The 15,304-nt window shown below is 35.7% G+C and overlaps 1 protein-coding gene and 1 non-coding gene across 2 annotated transcripts in view; both read right to left on the bottom strand.

Annotated features, from left to right (window-relative positions):
* Nucleotides 1-15,304, bottom strand: part of LOC118182465 (uncharacterized) — a 458,248-nt gene that overhangs the window by 427,611 nt on the left and 15,333 nt on the right. The gene's annotated exons all lie outside the window — the stretch shown is intronic.
* Nucleotides 15,226-15,298, bottom strand: TRNAR-CCU (transfer RNA arginine (anticodon CCU)). The gene has a single exon. It is a non-coding gene; the product is annotated as a tRNA-Arg (tRNA).

Genomic DNA, 15,304 nt, shown 5'->3' with positions numbered 1-15,304 from the left:
TAGAAATTTGATATAGTGACTCTGCAAAGTAATTTTTTAAGTGAAGGTTTAGTAAAAAATATATAGTGTTTAAAGAAATAGACATCAATTTATTTATAATAGACAGAAAAAATTTTGTTCCGCATAGCTAGTCGGGACATTGGTTCCAGTGAAACTGTTACAGACAGGAGCCCTTCAGGGGTAGCGGAATGGAGAAGCTCATTTTTCGAAACGGTTTCTCCTAACCTCACTCGTTTTGGGACGTGATAGTCCCATTACGTACTCTATAGTCGCAGAATAACACCTAGAGAAGTGATAAAGAGAGTGAAGTACAGAACTATCACGTGTGCATATATGCGAGTGTGTTTCGATTTTCCTTGATCTTCATCATCAGACAAAAATCCCTACCCCGCACCATGAAAGCTTTAATTTCCCACTAGTGCAAGGCGAGATTGATTGTATCTGGTCTGTATATATAACTGCTGTATTATGAAAGCTTATCTAGTTAAAATTACTGAATTATGTTTTTCTTAGTTTTATAGTTTGAAAAATTTCAGATACGGAATCCTTAGCTATGAAAATGTACTTTACCTTATTAAGCAGCTTTTGAGAAATAAGTAATGGTATGCTTTGAAAGGGAGTTTGGTAAAGGAAATTCAAAGTGAAGTGATAATTAGATGATACATTTTAAGAACTCAAGAGTTTATTACATTTTAACATAATATAATTTTCAACATGTTTCTCTAATCACTTTGTATTTCGTAAGTTCAAAGGCAAACTTTGAATATATATGTTATGTTTTGTATGCTAAAATTGCAGGATCTGGTAGCAAACTCTCTATTTCGAAAAATGAAAATGTAAAGAGAGTACATACTATTTATTATGATTGAAAAAGAAGTTTATTACAAAGAATGATAAACGTTTGAGACTACTTTCATATAAAACACAACTTTTGAAGTCACTCAAGAAGATATTATACCATAAAGGAAATTAATTTCGAAATTAAATGATTGATAAGCCATTCATAAGAAAATATTAGGTTTCTCAAATGACTCGCTTCCCATTAAATAGAGAAATGAATATGTTAATAAGCAACGGAATGAGAACCTCATCTCAACACTATAGCACTTCTTTTTCTACAAAAATTTACTATGTGGTTTATTTTATCCCTAATGAGCTTAAAAGCTACTATAAGTTTGCAACATCATTGTTAAATCTAAGATTGAAACTTTGCATCCGAAAGTCTAGATAAAGAATAAAATTACTGAAAATGTGTGCTTTAAATACGATTCGCTGATTTAGCTCCTACAGAATGCAGTTAGTCCCACAGAATCGAAAATATTTTTTCATGGTTCTAAACCCCATTTGGGGAAAGTATAATTGGTTTAGGATTGTCCTTTCTAGAAATTCACTGATAATTCATTCATCGAAAATGGTTTTAAATGGTCCCCAATCCGGCCGGATTAGTTTACCTTGTAATTATTTCAAGAGAGGTGATATTAAAGTGTTGCATAGTCAAATTAATTTAATTCATTAAAACCTTATTCCAGATTAAGCCGTACACTTTAATTTACCAACTAGCATTTTTAATTAGGGATGTTAGTAATTAAAAGTCAGTTTCTTTATTTTGAGACGTCAGATAGTTCGGCTTTTAGTTTTATCTTAACTCGCTAAAAGACATGTGTCTTTAGTAATTTTTGAATATCGCTGCATTTTAAAAATACAACTTATTAATTTACTTAGTTGAAATTTTCTGATGGTATTATAATTATTGAGATTGAGAAATTATTTGCAAATAAATATCTATGTTCATTAGACATCAAGATGAGGCTTTCAAACGCTACTTTATAACTCTGCTTTTAAGAAACATCATCAGACCTCTCCTACACCACGAAGGCATGTAAGAAGGCTGAGACACACCTTACCTTATAAATGAGTTTAATGAATAATACCACTTTAAATTATCTAAATTCTCAGTAATTTTCAATATTTAGTAATAAAATAATCTCGCGGAACAAATCCCCCTAAACGTAATTATGAAAATAATTCAAATGAAATGGAATACATCTGATTTGTCTGGTTAGGATTCTTCATTCTGTTTCATATGTGAAAAATACGAGCTTGAAAAATATCAAAATGTGTAATATTTGATGAACTGGTAAATATTTCGTAGTATTGCTACACTATAGAGTAGTTATTGCTACACTATGTTATCTTAAAAATTCATCATATAGTCTTATGGTCTCGAGAGAAAATCGTAAGCTGGGAATAGTTTTTGTTTAAAAGCATTAGGTTTTATTTGTAACCTCTTATCGATTACGTTATCTCCCCATAGGACCATTCCTGCGCTGAAATCATAAAAGTACATTTAGGTGTTTTTTCATAGCTTTCTTACACGCATTTAAGCAAAGGTACAGAAAGCATGTTTCTAAAAATAAAGATTTCTCCTAAGTTCTCGTACACTATGTTATGATACTATAGGGAGAAAATAAAAATTATATAAATACCAAATACTATATCTTAAAGAGCTACATTTTACATATTTCACTGTTAAATGCCTTAGGTTAATGGACTTTTATTTTATTATTTTTTTATTTGCTTCTGGGTTATGACTTTGCTAAATATATTACAGTACAGGTTCAAAATGACAGATGCGATTTTAGAGAACCCTATACTGTACTATTAACTAAATATAAAACTAATATATGCCTTAAAGATAAGAAACTTTCAAGTTTCAGAACGATATATAATGACGTATACAGAATATCACGTTTAGTTTGCAACGAAGCTCCCTCAGTGTTGAATTGGTCACAGTCGACTAAATGTCTTAGGTGATCCAGTCATGTGATGTAGGAGCCAGAATCGAGTCCGATCTTATGTATATAGTAGTTTATGGCTCTTTTGAAGAGTGAACTAAATGACATGATTTCCGAATTCCATTTGGTTTTCAAGTTGCCATTGTTTTCGCGTTTAAAAACATGCGCTTTAAAAATCGCTTAAAAATCACTGTAAATTATTATACTGCTAATGAACATATACAGTTTCAAAATCTGCTTTGCTACTACTGTGGAAGACTGAATATGGTGTCAGCATGACGTTGTTCGTGGACTTAAAGGAATTCACACAGAAAACTTACAAACAAAGCACAGGCAATTTTACCTCCATTTGACGTATTATTTCTTACTTTGTGGGTTATAAATTTAAACATGAGCTGTTGAAAATCGGTTAATATACTTTAATAACACTACGTTAATGTTAAACTAGCTAAATTTAGTGAATGTTACATTAACCCTAAGTTAATGTTAAACTGATTGAGTGTAGCTGTTTTATAATAAGTTAATGTTATTCGTTTTGTTTCTCTGACTGCGGAAGAAATGGAACATCTACTCCGAGGAGGTGTACATGAATCGTTCTCTGTGTACTATTGGCCTCTGTAACTTAGAATAGCTTGTAAGGATCTTAAGTTTTACTAACGTTTATTTTATTTTAAATCTTTACTATCACTTCTTATTTTCTACTTCCGGCCAGAATTAAAAGCGTTAACGTATTTATGCAAAATTTGTCTGGCGAACGCCGAGTACTTAAGTTGTGGCTTTTTGCCAAGCGAGAGAGAGGAAGGAGTTAGACGAAGCAGGCCGCTTGCCTTAGAAGTTTTACTCAGTTGCCTTCCAGGCCAGAGGTTTAATCCTCTTGATAATTTTAAACGTATTGTAGTGTTAACAGTTCTCTGTACTACATACGGCTTCCTGTTAATATAAGGCCAATCTTCCACGTTTATTATTTCAAAGTCAAGTTAGAGTTTAGTTATATTTTTATATTCTTACGTTTATACCACAAGTAGCGGGTCTGTGTATTTCCGAAGTACGGAAGTTATTGTAAATAGAGAAAAATAAAGGGTTTTCTATACCCTTCTTGTGTATCCTGTCTACTTCCCACAATTGTTGAACATAGCTTTAGTAAGCTCACTGTTCCGAGTCAGGTCCTTGCATGTTCCCGAAGAAAGTAAGACGGAACATTGAACCTGATAGTGGCGCCCAACGTAGAAGAATAACCATGGCCGAGTTTCAAGAAGAACCTGTGCTTCCTGCAGAAGCGGCTCAGAATCCAGAAATGCCAGCTGCCGCCCTGGAAGGATTTGGTTACATCGTCCAGACCATGCGCGCTTCGATGAAACCAGAAGCAACATTTAATGGGAACTCACCGGTAACCAGTTTTTTGGAAAAATTGGATGAACACTTCATGCTCTACCCCGTGCACGAATTTCAAAAAGTTACCTTAGCTACCAGCGCTTTGAGGGGCCAAGCGCTTAATTGGTTCAAATGTATAGGCAGAAGTCTCTTGGGTCAAGCAGGAAGTCCCACCTATACTTACGAAAATTTCAAGGCCCTACTAAAAGCCTTCCCTGTTGTAAGGGATCGTGCGAAATTAGAAACGGAACTTTTCAGTATATATCAGCAAAGAATCGAAAATCTCTCAAGCTTTATTTTAAGAAAAATTCACGTCTTCAAACTCTTGTATGGAAACCGTCCGGATCCTGAGATAATTCAAGTGATTTTGCCGAGGTTACTTCCCCAAGTGCAAGACTTTATTGAATTAAGAAATCCGACTACACTGGAAAAGTTATTTGAGCTAGCAATCCAGTTTGAAAGTAGAAGAACGACGGACGTTGAAAGAAGACGCCAATATCAACAGCGAAACCAATTTGGTGCGCCAAGACTACAGCAAACTCAAGCACACGGCTACGGAAGGAAAGCGAATCAGTGGGCAAGGAATCCCGAGCATTCAAAAACAGCCGGCGAACGTCGACAGTTCAATAGCAATCCATGAAAAAAGTCTCAAGGCCAGTGGAAAAAGAAGGAAAGCACGGAAATGAAAAATAATTTATACTAAAACGGATTTCTGCTGACGGGAGGGTGCGGAAAGGCCACGAAAACCCCTCTTCCTTCAAGTTAAATACAGTAATGGTGAAAAATTTGACTCTTCCGAAGATTGAAGTGTTGGTGAATAATATCCCAGCCACCGCACTCCTGGATACAGGCGCGCAGTGTTCCTGTGTGGCAGAATATTTTTTTAGGAAGTATTTTCGTAAATATCGTATATATAATTCGGATAATACGATAGTGTTAGCTGCGCAAGGAGAAAGATGTAAGTGTATAGGTAAATTACCGCTGTATGTCCGTATGAAGGACGAACAAGTAAAGGTTATGTTTTTCATAGTAAGGAATCTGTAAGCACATATTATTTTAGGAATAGATTTTCTTTCAGAGGCACAAGCAACGCTAGATTTTAATGAAGCGTCCCATAAGCTGACAATGAAACCAGTTCGAGAAGAAAAGGCTGAACCGCCGATGTTAAACCTTGACCACCTGCCTAATGAAAAGCAACGAAGAATCCGACAAGTGGTAAGTGAATTTGCTTCGTTATTTAGTGATATTCCAGGATTTACTCAGGTTACTAACCATAGTATTGACACCGGAGATTCAATGCCAGTTCGCCACAAAGCGAACCGGTATGATAAGAATAAGGAAAAAATTATAGAATGGCATATCACCGATATGCTACGTAAAAAGATCATAACGCCCATCTCAAGTAGTTATGCTAGCCCGTTGGTTTTATGTAAGAAAAATAATGACTATCCTTTGACACATCCAAAAAGGTGGAGATTCGCAATTGACTACCGTAAATTAAACTCCATAACTAAATATCCGGTATATCCGTTACCTATTATTGAAGAAATTCTAAGGAACATAACATCCACCAAATATATGACGACTTTAGACTTAACGACTGGTTATTTTCAAATAGGGGTTAGGCCTGAGGACGTGCCTAAGACTGCTTTTATAACCAAGTCTGGCACTTATGCATTTTTGCGTATGCCGTTTGGCGTTTCAGGGGCACCGGCAACATTTCAGCGAAGTATGGACATTGTGTTAAGGCCTGTTCTTGGAAAGTCCACATTTATCTATTTAGACGATATCATGATTACTAGTGATAATCTCGACCAACATGTACAGGATTTAAGACAGGTGTTTTCTTTATTAAATGAGGCCGCTCTAAAAGTTAATGTCGAAAAGTGCAAATTTGCAGCCCCTGAATTAAAATATTTAGGTTACAAAATATCTCAGAAAGGAATCGAGACAGACGAATCAAAAATAATCGCTGTACAAAAGTATCCGACTCCGAACACGGCAAAGAAGCTCTCTTCTTTTCTAGGACTTTGTTCATATTATATGTCCTTTATAAAAGATTTTGCAGGTATTGCTGAGCCGTTGTTAAAATTAAAAAGGAAAAAGGCAAGATTCTCGTGGACGGCCGAAGCCAATAGTGCTTTCGAAAAATTAAAACAAGCATTAACGCAAGCCCCTGTGTTGAAATTTCCTGAAAAGGATGAGAATTTAGAAATTTCAGCGGATGCTTCGGATTATGCGATAGGAGCGGTACTTTCGCAAAATCAACAGCCCGTGGCATTTTTTAGCGGAACTTTCAATCAAACACAAAGTAACTATTCCGCGACCGAGAGAGAGGCACTTGCAGTTCTGTTAGCAGTGCAAGAGTTCCGAGTCTATTTTGGAAAGGCGCCAATAACAGTGTACTCTGATCATGCGGCGGTAACTAGATTGTACTCAGGAAAAACTTATCCCCAAGGTTAATAAGATGGGCACTCAAGCTACAAGAATATAATCTGGTAATCAAGCATACCCCCGGAAAGGAAAATATCGTAGCAGATGCCCTATCCAGAAATAAAATAGATGAAGAAGGTAATACCGTAAAGGTGGCAATGCTCACAGCATGTACAATAAATTCCCGAGAAACTGTAATAACCGAACTGGGTAAGGATCCTGAGTTTGGAAGCATTTATGAGTATTTAAAGGATCCTGAAAATTTTAGCCACCAAGATATTGTGGCGATAAGAAATACGGCGGCCCATTACGAACTAATAGATGGTCTATTATTTTATACAAAAACTACGAATTCCAACAACGAATTTCGACCTGTTATCCCAGCTAGTCTTAGATTAAATATCCTGCAGGAGTTGCATGACAGCCCTTTAGCTTCTCATGCTGGTATTCGAAAAACTATCCAACGCGTACGCGAGGCAGTCTATTTTCCTGAACTGCAAAAGTTAACAAGGGCGTATGTCCAGTCCTGCCCAACATGTCAAGCAGTTAATTATATTAATTTCCGCCCGGCCGGGTTTCTAAATAGTATTAAATCCGAATTTCCAAATGAAATAATTGGCATCGATTTATTGGGCCCTTTCCCAAAAAGTCAGTTAAATAAAAGTCGCTATCTCGTTGTTATGGTTGATCATTTTAGTAAATGGACCGAAATTGTTCCCTTAAAACGAGCCTCCGCGAAATTAGTTACTGATTCTATTTTAAATAAATATATTTTAAAATACGGGGCGCCCCTAAAAGTTATATCGGATAATGGTCCTCAATTTGTAAGTAATGTATTTGAAGACATGTGCCAAAAACTGGGCATACGTCATTTAAAAATGGTCCCGTATCGGCCGCAATCAAATATAGCGGAACGGGTCAACAGAAATATAGTGAAAATTATCCGTAGTTATGTTAAAAATTTTCATAAAAGCTGGGATAACTATGTCAATGAATTTGCTTTCGCCATTAGGACCGCAAAACTCCTGCTGAGTTATTTTTAGGCAGAAAGATTATAACGCCGTTAGATAAATTATTTTATGTGCAACAAAGAGCCCCAGAATTTAAAATGGGTGATATAGAAAAACTAATTAAAGAAGCAAAAAAGAATACTGAAGTAGCACAGAGAAAACAAAATCTGTATCGTGACTTGAAACGACGGGGAGTAACTTATAAAGTAGGGGATGAAGTAATTAAAATTAAGCATTCACTTTCTTCAGCACCAGAAGATAAAACTGCCAAATTTTTTCCACGATTTGAAGGACCATATGTTATAGAAAAAATAACTCACGCTGTAGTAGTGTTAAAAGCTAGGAATAGTGAATCCTGCTCCGCAAACATTGATCAAATCAAACCCTACTATGATCGTAATAAAATGCAAACATTTACAGATCTTTTGCAGGATCCGGCACGGCAGACACTGCAGGCACAAGCTCCAGAGTTGGAACAACGACAAGTACAAGGGCAAGCCATTAAGAGGCAGGAGCAAGTGAAAAGAAAGTTTCCCCGCGGGAAAAGTGAAGGTAACAAGAAAAAGAAGCCGTTCCACCGTCCAGAAAAGAGAGCTCACGAACACCCCCAGAATGAAGAAGGGAGAAGGACGACGTATGCAAAGAGAGCCAGGAGAAATGACGGCAACTATAACCCGGCTTTAAAACGGAAGATTGACTCATCCGACAGGACTCTCCGCAGCAAATGTCGCCGAACTGCGGAAGGGCCACCAGCGGCGGAGGAAAAGTTACAAGGAAAATTTGAACGGCCAGCAACGAGGTCCAAGCAGGAACGCGAAAGAAGTTTCCCGGTTCGGCCAAGACCAGCTGCCATCAAACGGCCAAAACCACAGGCAGAGGCGAAAAAGAAGGTATTCAAGGGTGACCGAACTGGAAAAAAAGGAAAGCTTCTAGAGGAAGGCTCTGAAGGGCGAGCCCGCACAAGAAGGAGGATAAATCAAACGAAAATCTGCACTACCTTCCAAGACTGGGCTCAGAAAAGAATGTCCGAATATCACAAAGATAAGTAAAAATTTTATGTTACTTTGCAAACTTAAGTTAATCATTCATTCTTACTGCAAGTTGCAGATTTCAAGAAGTTTTACCTCATGCGAGGTCTACCTTTATCGCCAAAAGGGCGAGAAATGAGTTGTTACCGATTTTGGTATTATGTTTTTCAATTACTCGCGCGTAAAACTAAAGTTGATGTATAATAGAAATGTGTAAATACTTAAATATTGTAAAAGTTATTGTATAAATTTTATTTAAAACATTCTGGCAAGAAAGAAGTTTTAGTCTGAAAGACTTTTTGAAATGTATTATTTCAATGTAGAAGAATTTGCACTTGCTTAGAAAAGAATAGAAGTTAACAATGTACTACTAATGTATGTTTTCAAATGCATAAAATTAACGGCGTGTTAATATGTTCTTATATACAATGTGAACTGTTATTTTAAATGTTAAGAAATACCGTGATATGGTAAAAGTGAAAGTAATGTTAAAATTTTTTTTTATTCGTGTGACTGTAAAAAGACTAAATTATGGTGAATATGTGTTAAAGGTTGAATGAATGTAGTTAGGCTCTCTGACGCTACACTTCAGAGTTAGCCACTTTCAGAATAGTACCTCAGGGTTTAGAGTTGAAGTTAGGGTGTGTTACGAGGTCTTGGTATGTTGAATTTTAACACGTTAGTGTTTTGATTGTAGGAGGCAGTGTTGAACACGTAGACATAAACACATTCGTGTTTGGTGTTCTTTTACAACACATGTCAGAGAGCACGGGGAGAGATAATTAAAATAGTCATGGATGAAATAAGAATGTTAAGAGAAATATAAATATGCATGTTACTTGCCATTTCATTAAACTAGTTTTCCTTCCAGATCTCTGGAAGAAACCAGATTTGAATAAAAGCTCCTGTTTAGATGCAGTACAGATGAAAAATTGCGTGTCCTTGGAGCTGCTATTGTATAAACAAATTTCTTTTTTTTAAATTTCTAGTTTCTAGTCAGAAATGTTTGTAAAAGATTGACCTCGCGTTAGATTCTAGAGCTAAAAGTTTTCAACAAGGTCGTTTTAAACCTCAGTTTCAAACTAATTAACTCTGGTGGGAAGTATGTAAGGATCTTAAGTTTTACTAACGTTTATTTTATTTTAAATCTTTACTATCACTTCTTATTTTCTACTTCCGGCCAGAATTAAAAGCGTTAACGTATTTATGCAAAATTTGTCTGGCGAACGCCAAGTACTTAAGTTGTGGCTTTTTGCCAAGCCAGAGAGAGGAAGGAGTTAGACGAAGCAGGCCGCTTGCCTTAGAAGTTTTACTCAGTTGCTGGTTGCCTTCCAGGCCAGAGGTTTAATCCTCTTGATAATTTTAAACGTATTGTAGTGTTAACAGTTCTCTGTACTACATACGGCTTCCTGTTAATATAAGGCCAATCTTCCACGTTTATTATTTCAAAGTCAAGTTAGAGTTTAGTTATATTTTTATATTCTTATGTTTAGACCACAAGTAGTGGGTCTTTGTATTCCGAAGTACGGAAATTATTGTAAATAGAGAAAAATAAAGGGTTTTGTATACTCTTCTTGTGTATCCTGTCTACTTCCCACAGTTATTGAACATAGCTTTAGTAAGCTCTTTGTTCCGAGTCAGGTCCTTGCATGTTCCCGAAGGAAGTAAGACGGAACATGGAACCTGATAAGCTGTTCCATTTTCGCTATTATCATATGATTAAAATGCTTATCCGCGAGCTTCGCCTTCGTGTAGTCATACATTTTGCTCGAAATTCTTGCAAAAAATGACGATTTTTGCCTGCAAATCTCTTTTACGTACTGCTCAACAGCGCTCGTACTTCACAAAGCACTATTTCTGCACATACTTTCGTTATAAAATCAGCTTGCAAAAATTGGATTCCTAAAGTGAAGTACGTGACACTAAAATCAACAAAAACTGGGAAAGTGAAGCATTGATTTATACCGAATAGCATATGAAGGTAGCAAATGTGTTTATACATGAAAAAAAAAGATCATCATATATAAAACAGAAAACAATATTTAAATTTTGTAATAATAATAATTTGTAAATAATAATAAAATAATAACCTATAATATCACATTTAGGTCATTAATAAAGTGTGCGGCCACCTCGAACCATCACGCAAACTTTACAGCGATTGCTCACACTTACAGTGAGGTGATCAACCGTCGCAGATACTATCAATATCCGGTCCTCCACTTGGGCAATTTCTGATTGTCTGAGGCTAGCAGAAAGAGGTAAATGAGAATAGACAGCTCTCCCGAGGGCATCCCAAAGATATGGCATTAAGGTCAGAGAATATGGTGGCCACCTCATGTGAGAAATGAAATGTTGTTACACTCCAGATACCTTTTAACAGTGCTGACTCATGCAGAAGCGCATAAGGAGGAATCAGGAAAACTACTGCAGCGTAAAAACTGAAAATGGAGTGTAGGACTTTATCCAGACACCATTCAGATATCACATAAACGTATTTAAAGATCTCATTGAAATTCCAGCCCATACCATTATGCTGCCATCTTTGAACACAAACTTGCCCGTCTGGATTGAATGATAAGTAGAGCACAAACAATTGGTATTCGGATGTATAGTCCTTTCATATGAAGCCGTTGGCGTGCAGGATTGGCAGATATTGTCTTACCAAGTTACTCTGGAACCGTGCCTGTAATCGTCGAGGTCGCTTGTAGATTCCGGTTGGTTACTATAACAATATATTGATCTTTAGAAACGGTGGTATCCCTCGGTTGATTATTTAGAAGTTTCTGGACCGCTGTTAGACTTAACTGGAATTATGTCCACATTTGAGAAATTACAACGACATAAAATACGATAGATCACGCCATGAAATACGACATACGTACGAAAATACGACAAATGATCAAAGCAAAAGAGTTACTGACCACCACTTCAATATAACGGACAGTAAACCAGCTTTCACTATCAGGCGTTCTTCTTTTTTTTTTTCCGTGAGAGAAACAAGAATATCATCAAAACGTATCCTACGAAAGTTATAAACACTTCGTATCAGGATTTAAATCAATCTTCTCAAATCTTTCAAAATGATGACATCGTCAACGACTGCTGAGTTAGCATATGTTAGGAGAGTCAATTGTTATTGGCTGTAACATACGACATTGGCATATCATCATCTGCAACCGAAGCAATTTTCAGCCTTTCATATTCAAACTACTTTCGTAAACTGCTGATTTTCATTCCTTGCTTAACTTTTCGAATTAAGTGTATGTGTATATATATATATATGCAATAATAATAAAGCACAATCCTTTTTAGCACTGAGACTTAGAAACGCAGAAATACTGATGGCGTTAGATACTTGATGCTTGGAACGTTCATCCATTTAGAAGAAGAAACAGTCGAGCCGGATCAAATTCCATATTTATTCAAATTCACATCGGCGGCCACAATTCACTTGGAACTCAAATAGTCCCTGTTTCCAGAACAATTTTGATACTATTGTGATATATGCCATCATTGCAACACATTGAGGATTCAAGCAAAGCGCCTGGCCACAAGCAAAGCACAAGCGAAAAAGGGAAGAGTGTCGCAGTACATCAGAGGAAGAAGGGATGAAGTCAAGTTTCAGTTCGAGTTAGTTTTGGTTTACAATTATTTTGGTTGGGCAAGAGATGAACATCTTCTGTTCGAACATCTTGAATAAACGTAGATGGAGTACGTGCACATCAATCGGTGGAATCTTCTGATTCGTAAGTTAATGGTCTGGAGTTTTATTTGCTTCTGCATCACACATGATAAGTAATGCTTTTCCCAGGATCTTTCTCAATAATTTCTTGATCATCTGAATCAGTCTCTTCCACCACCCGTCCCAACGTGCTGCGATTGGTGGATTTAACTTCCACTGAATTTTTATTTAATGCTTTTTCTTTTAAAAAGGCTTCTCTATCGCTCCGCCTTTTTCTTTTTGGAAGGGGGGAATGTGTAAGATAAAAAATATGAAAGCAAACTTCTAAATTTTAATTGGCCATAACCTCTTATTTTTCATTTAATTTGTGGACTCATCTCTTTCTGTCTTAAAAATAGCGCCATTAGTCTAAACTGCGTCATTCAAAGGAATCATGTGAACTTGCGTAACGCTTAATGCAAATGTCTCTTGTCCAGTCAAAATAATGGTAAACCAAAACTAACTCGAACTGAAATTTGACTTCCTCCCTTCTTCCTCTGAAGTACTGCGACACTCTTTCCTTTCACTCTTGAGCTTTGCTGCAATCCTCTATGTGCTGCAATGATCGCTTCTATCAAAATAGCATCAAAATTGTTCTGAAAATAGACATGATTGGAATAATATGCACATCATTATATATATACACACACATTATATATATATATATATATATATATACAATTAATAATTTCAATAAAATATTTCAAATGTTAATAATTTTCTAAATACCTCATTAAGAAGCAAAGATATTATAAACACTGTAATGAAACGTGTTGAATTAATAAATAAATAAAAATGAGTTATTCTCTGAATTTTTTTTTATATTTAACAATAAAACTGAAGTAAGTCATTTACATCATATTTACTCTCGTATTTTCCCGAAGAGTTTTAGCGGAACGCTTGAAAATATTTTAAATATTATTCGCATTTCTCCCATCCTCGAGGAGTCCAGGAAACGAGATCTCCTAAATTTTAAAATAAAATTGCTTCCATAGTGGTTGTTTTCGTCTTACTAATTGATTTACTCATAGATTTCGGGTGAAACATTTATAGAGAAAAGCTTAAAAAAATCAAGGATGTATAAATACTTTTATAATTCTGAAAATCATTTTACGAGACAAGATAGACTAAACGGCGATGAAGACGATAATGAAGATGATGACAAATACTTACACGGTGTAATTGACGACACAGACAGAAGTTTTTGCATCAGTGCATGAAATTGATACCTAGGGAGTAGCAGTAGACATAATAAAACATTTTAAGCAGAGTCGAAAATGTCCGTCGCAACCATGAGGTTTGTGGCATCAATGCTGACAGAATAAATTTACGCTGATTTATGCTGCACTTTAAATCTTGAAAAAAAATATGGGTATAAAAAGTTCGGGTTTTTTATACCGTCTTTCCCTATCATAAGATTTTTGACAGTGATTCGTTTCGAAAGAATTTAAGTGTTCCTAATATCACAAAAACACAGATATTCTGGGATTCAAGTCCGAGCCCAACAATTTGACAACCAGCTGTATTAATCACAAGAAAGCATAGAGTGTTAAAAATTAAGTAATAGAAATCGATTTTATATAAACAGGCTTCATATTGCTGTTATTCTACAAACTCAAAATACAACCTACTCAGTAACGATTTAAGACATCCAATAAATTTGGGAATGAAGCTATCTATAGCTATAAAAGTAATATATTGTTATGAAGTTATCCTCTGCTATCGCGGATGATATACTGCAGCGTCATAACTAAAACTGCTATCTGAACAGTATAAGACGTATAATAAATAAATAAATTCTAGAAATATGATACATAGAAATGTTTAAATTAGAGAGTTACATTACATCAAATCATTAGTGGGAAATGACTTTTTATTGAAGTCGTTGTTGAAACATATGGAGTGTATATGCTAAAATTTGAAACTGGAAAGCAAACACTTTGTTTACGCAAATTTTTGTTTAATAGATATGATATTCAGTATATCAACCATCTTTCCAATAACATATTTGCATCTCAGCATAACTTGCTTTTAAATGTTTACCAACTTCATGGGTATCTTACTTATATATTAGTAACATTTCATTGTCCTGCTGTCTCAGAAATTTACCACGAACGTAGCTTAACTATACGCATTCTAAACTGACTTCAGTATCTTATCGTGAGAGTCTGCTAAGTAACATCTCAAAATCTATATAGTTGAATATTCATATATACTTCGTTAGGTCGATCTCATCAAGGAATAGCATCAATAATTTCAGTCTATCAGCAATCGAGTTACACATCTAATTGTCATACATTCAGTAAAAACAACAATAGAAAGGAAATATAGAAAGTAAAAAGCATGCTGCCATACCTTATCATTTCACCCTTATACATCATAAAGGAATCAGGTACCAATACTCTACATTTGAATATTCTGCCACTGTAGTTTAATGGCATTCATTATGAAAATATTTGATGATAGCTTGCCGCACATCCACGTCTCATTTGGCACTCCAGGAGCAGTGTAATATCGTATTTTATTACATAAGTCACAGAAATTAGATTTGGAAAATTTCTTGCTCAGAGCTTGCTATTTCTGCGGAATAATTTTATTCTTCAAATCAGGTAATTCTTTGTAGCTTCTTAATTTTAAGTTTTTTATGATGTAATCTCTTAGTAAATCCAAATTTTTTCGTTGAGGTCGTCAAAATTTGGTAGCTCTCTGTTGTAGAACTATAAAAAGATCTGACTATCGGACTTTAAAATCTCTGTTCAAAGCTTCTGTGAGCGCTAGAGGACTTCAATAAAGAACTTGGGCACGCATAATTTATAAACTTGAGACATTCGGCATTTTTTAAAGCAGAGATGAAAAATGAGCAATGCCCTCGCCGGGAGTCGAACCACGGACCTCTCGAATAGGTGCCGAGTGTGCTGACCACTACACCACGAAGGCATGCTA

This window comes from Stegodyphus dumicola, chromosome 3, assembly GCF_044657685.1.
Source record: "Stegodyphus dumicola isolate Sdum_Otavi_A_Nest chromosome 3, ASM4465768v1".
In the NCBI taxonomy this organism is placed as follows: Eukaryota; Metazoa; Arthropoda; class Arachnida; order Araneae; family Eresidae; genus Stegodyphus; species Stegodyphus dumicola.
Note: the sequence above shows the minus strand (reverse complement) of the source record. Positions and strands in the feature narration are given on the sequence as shown.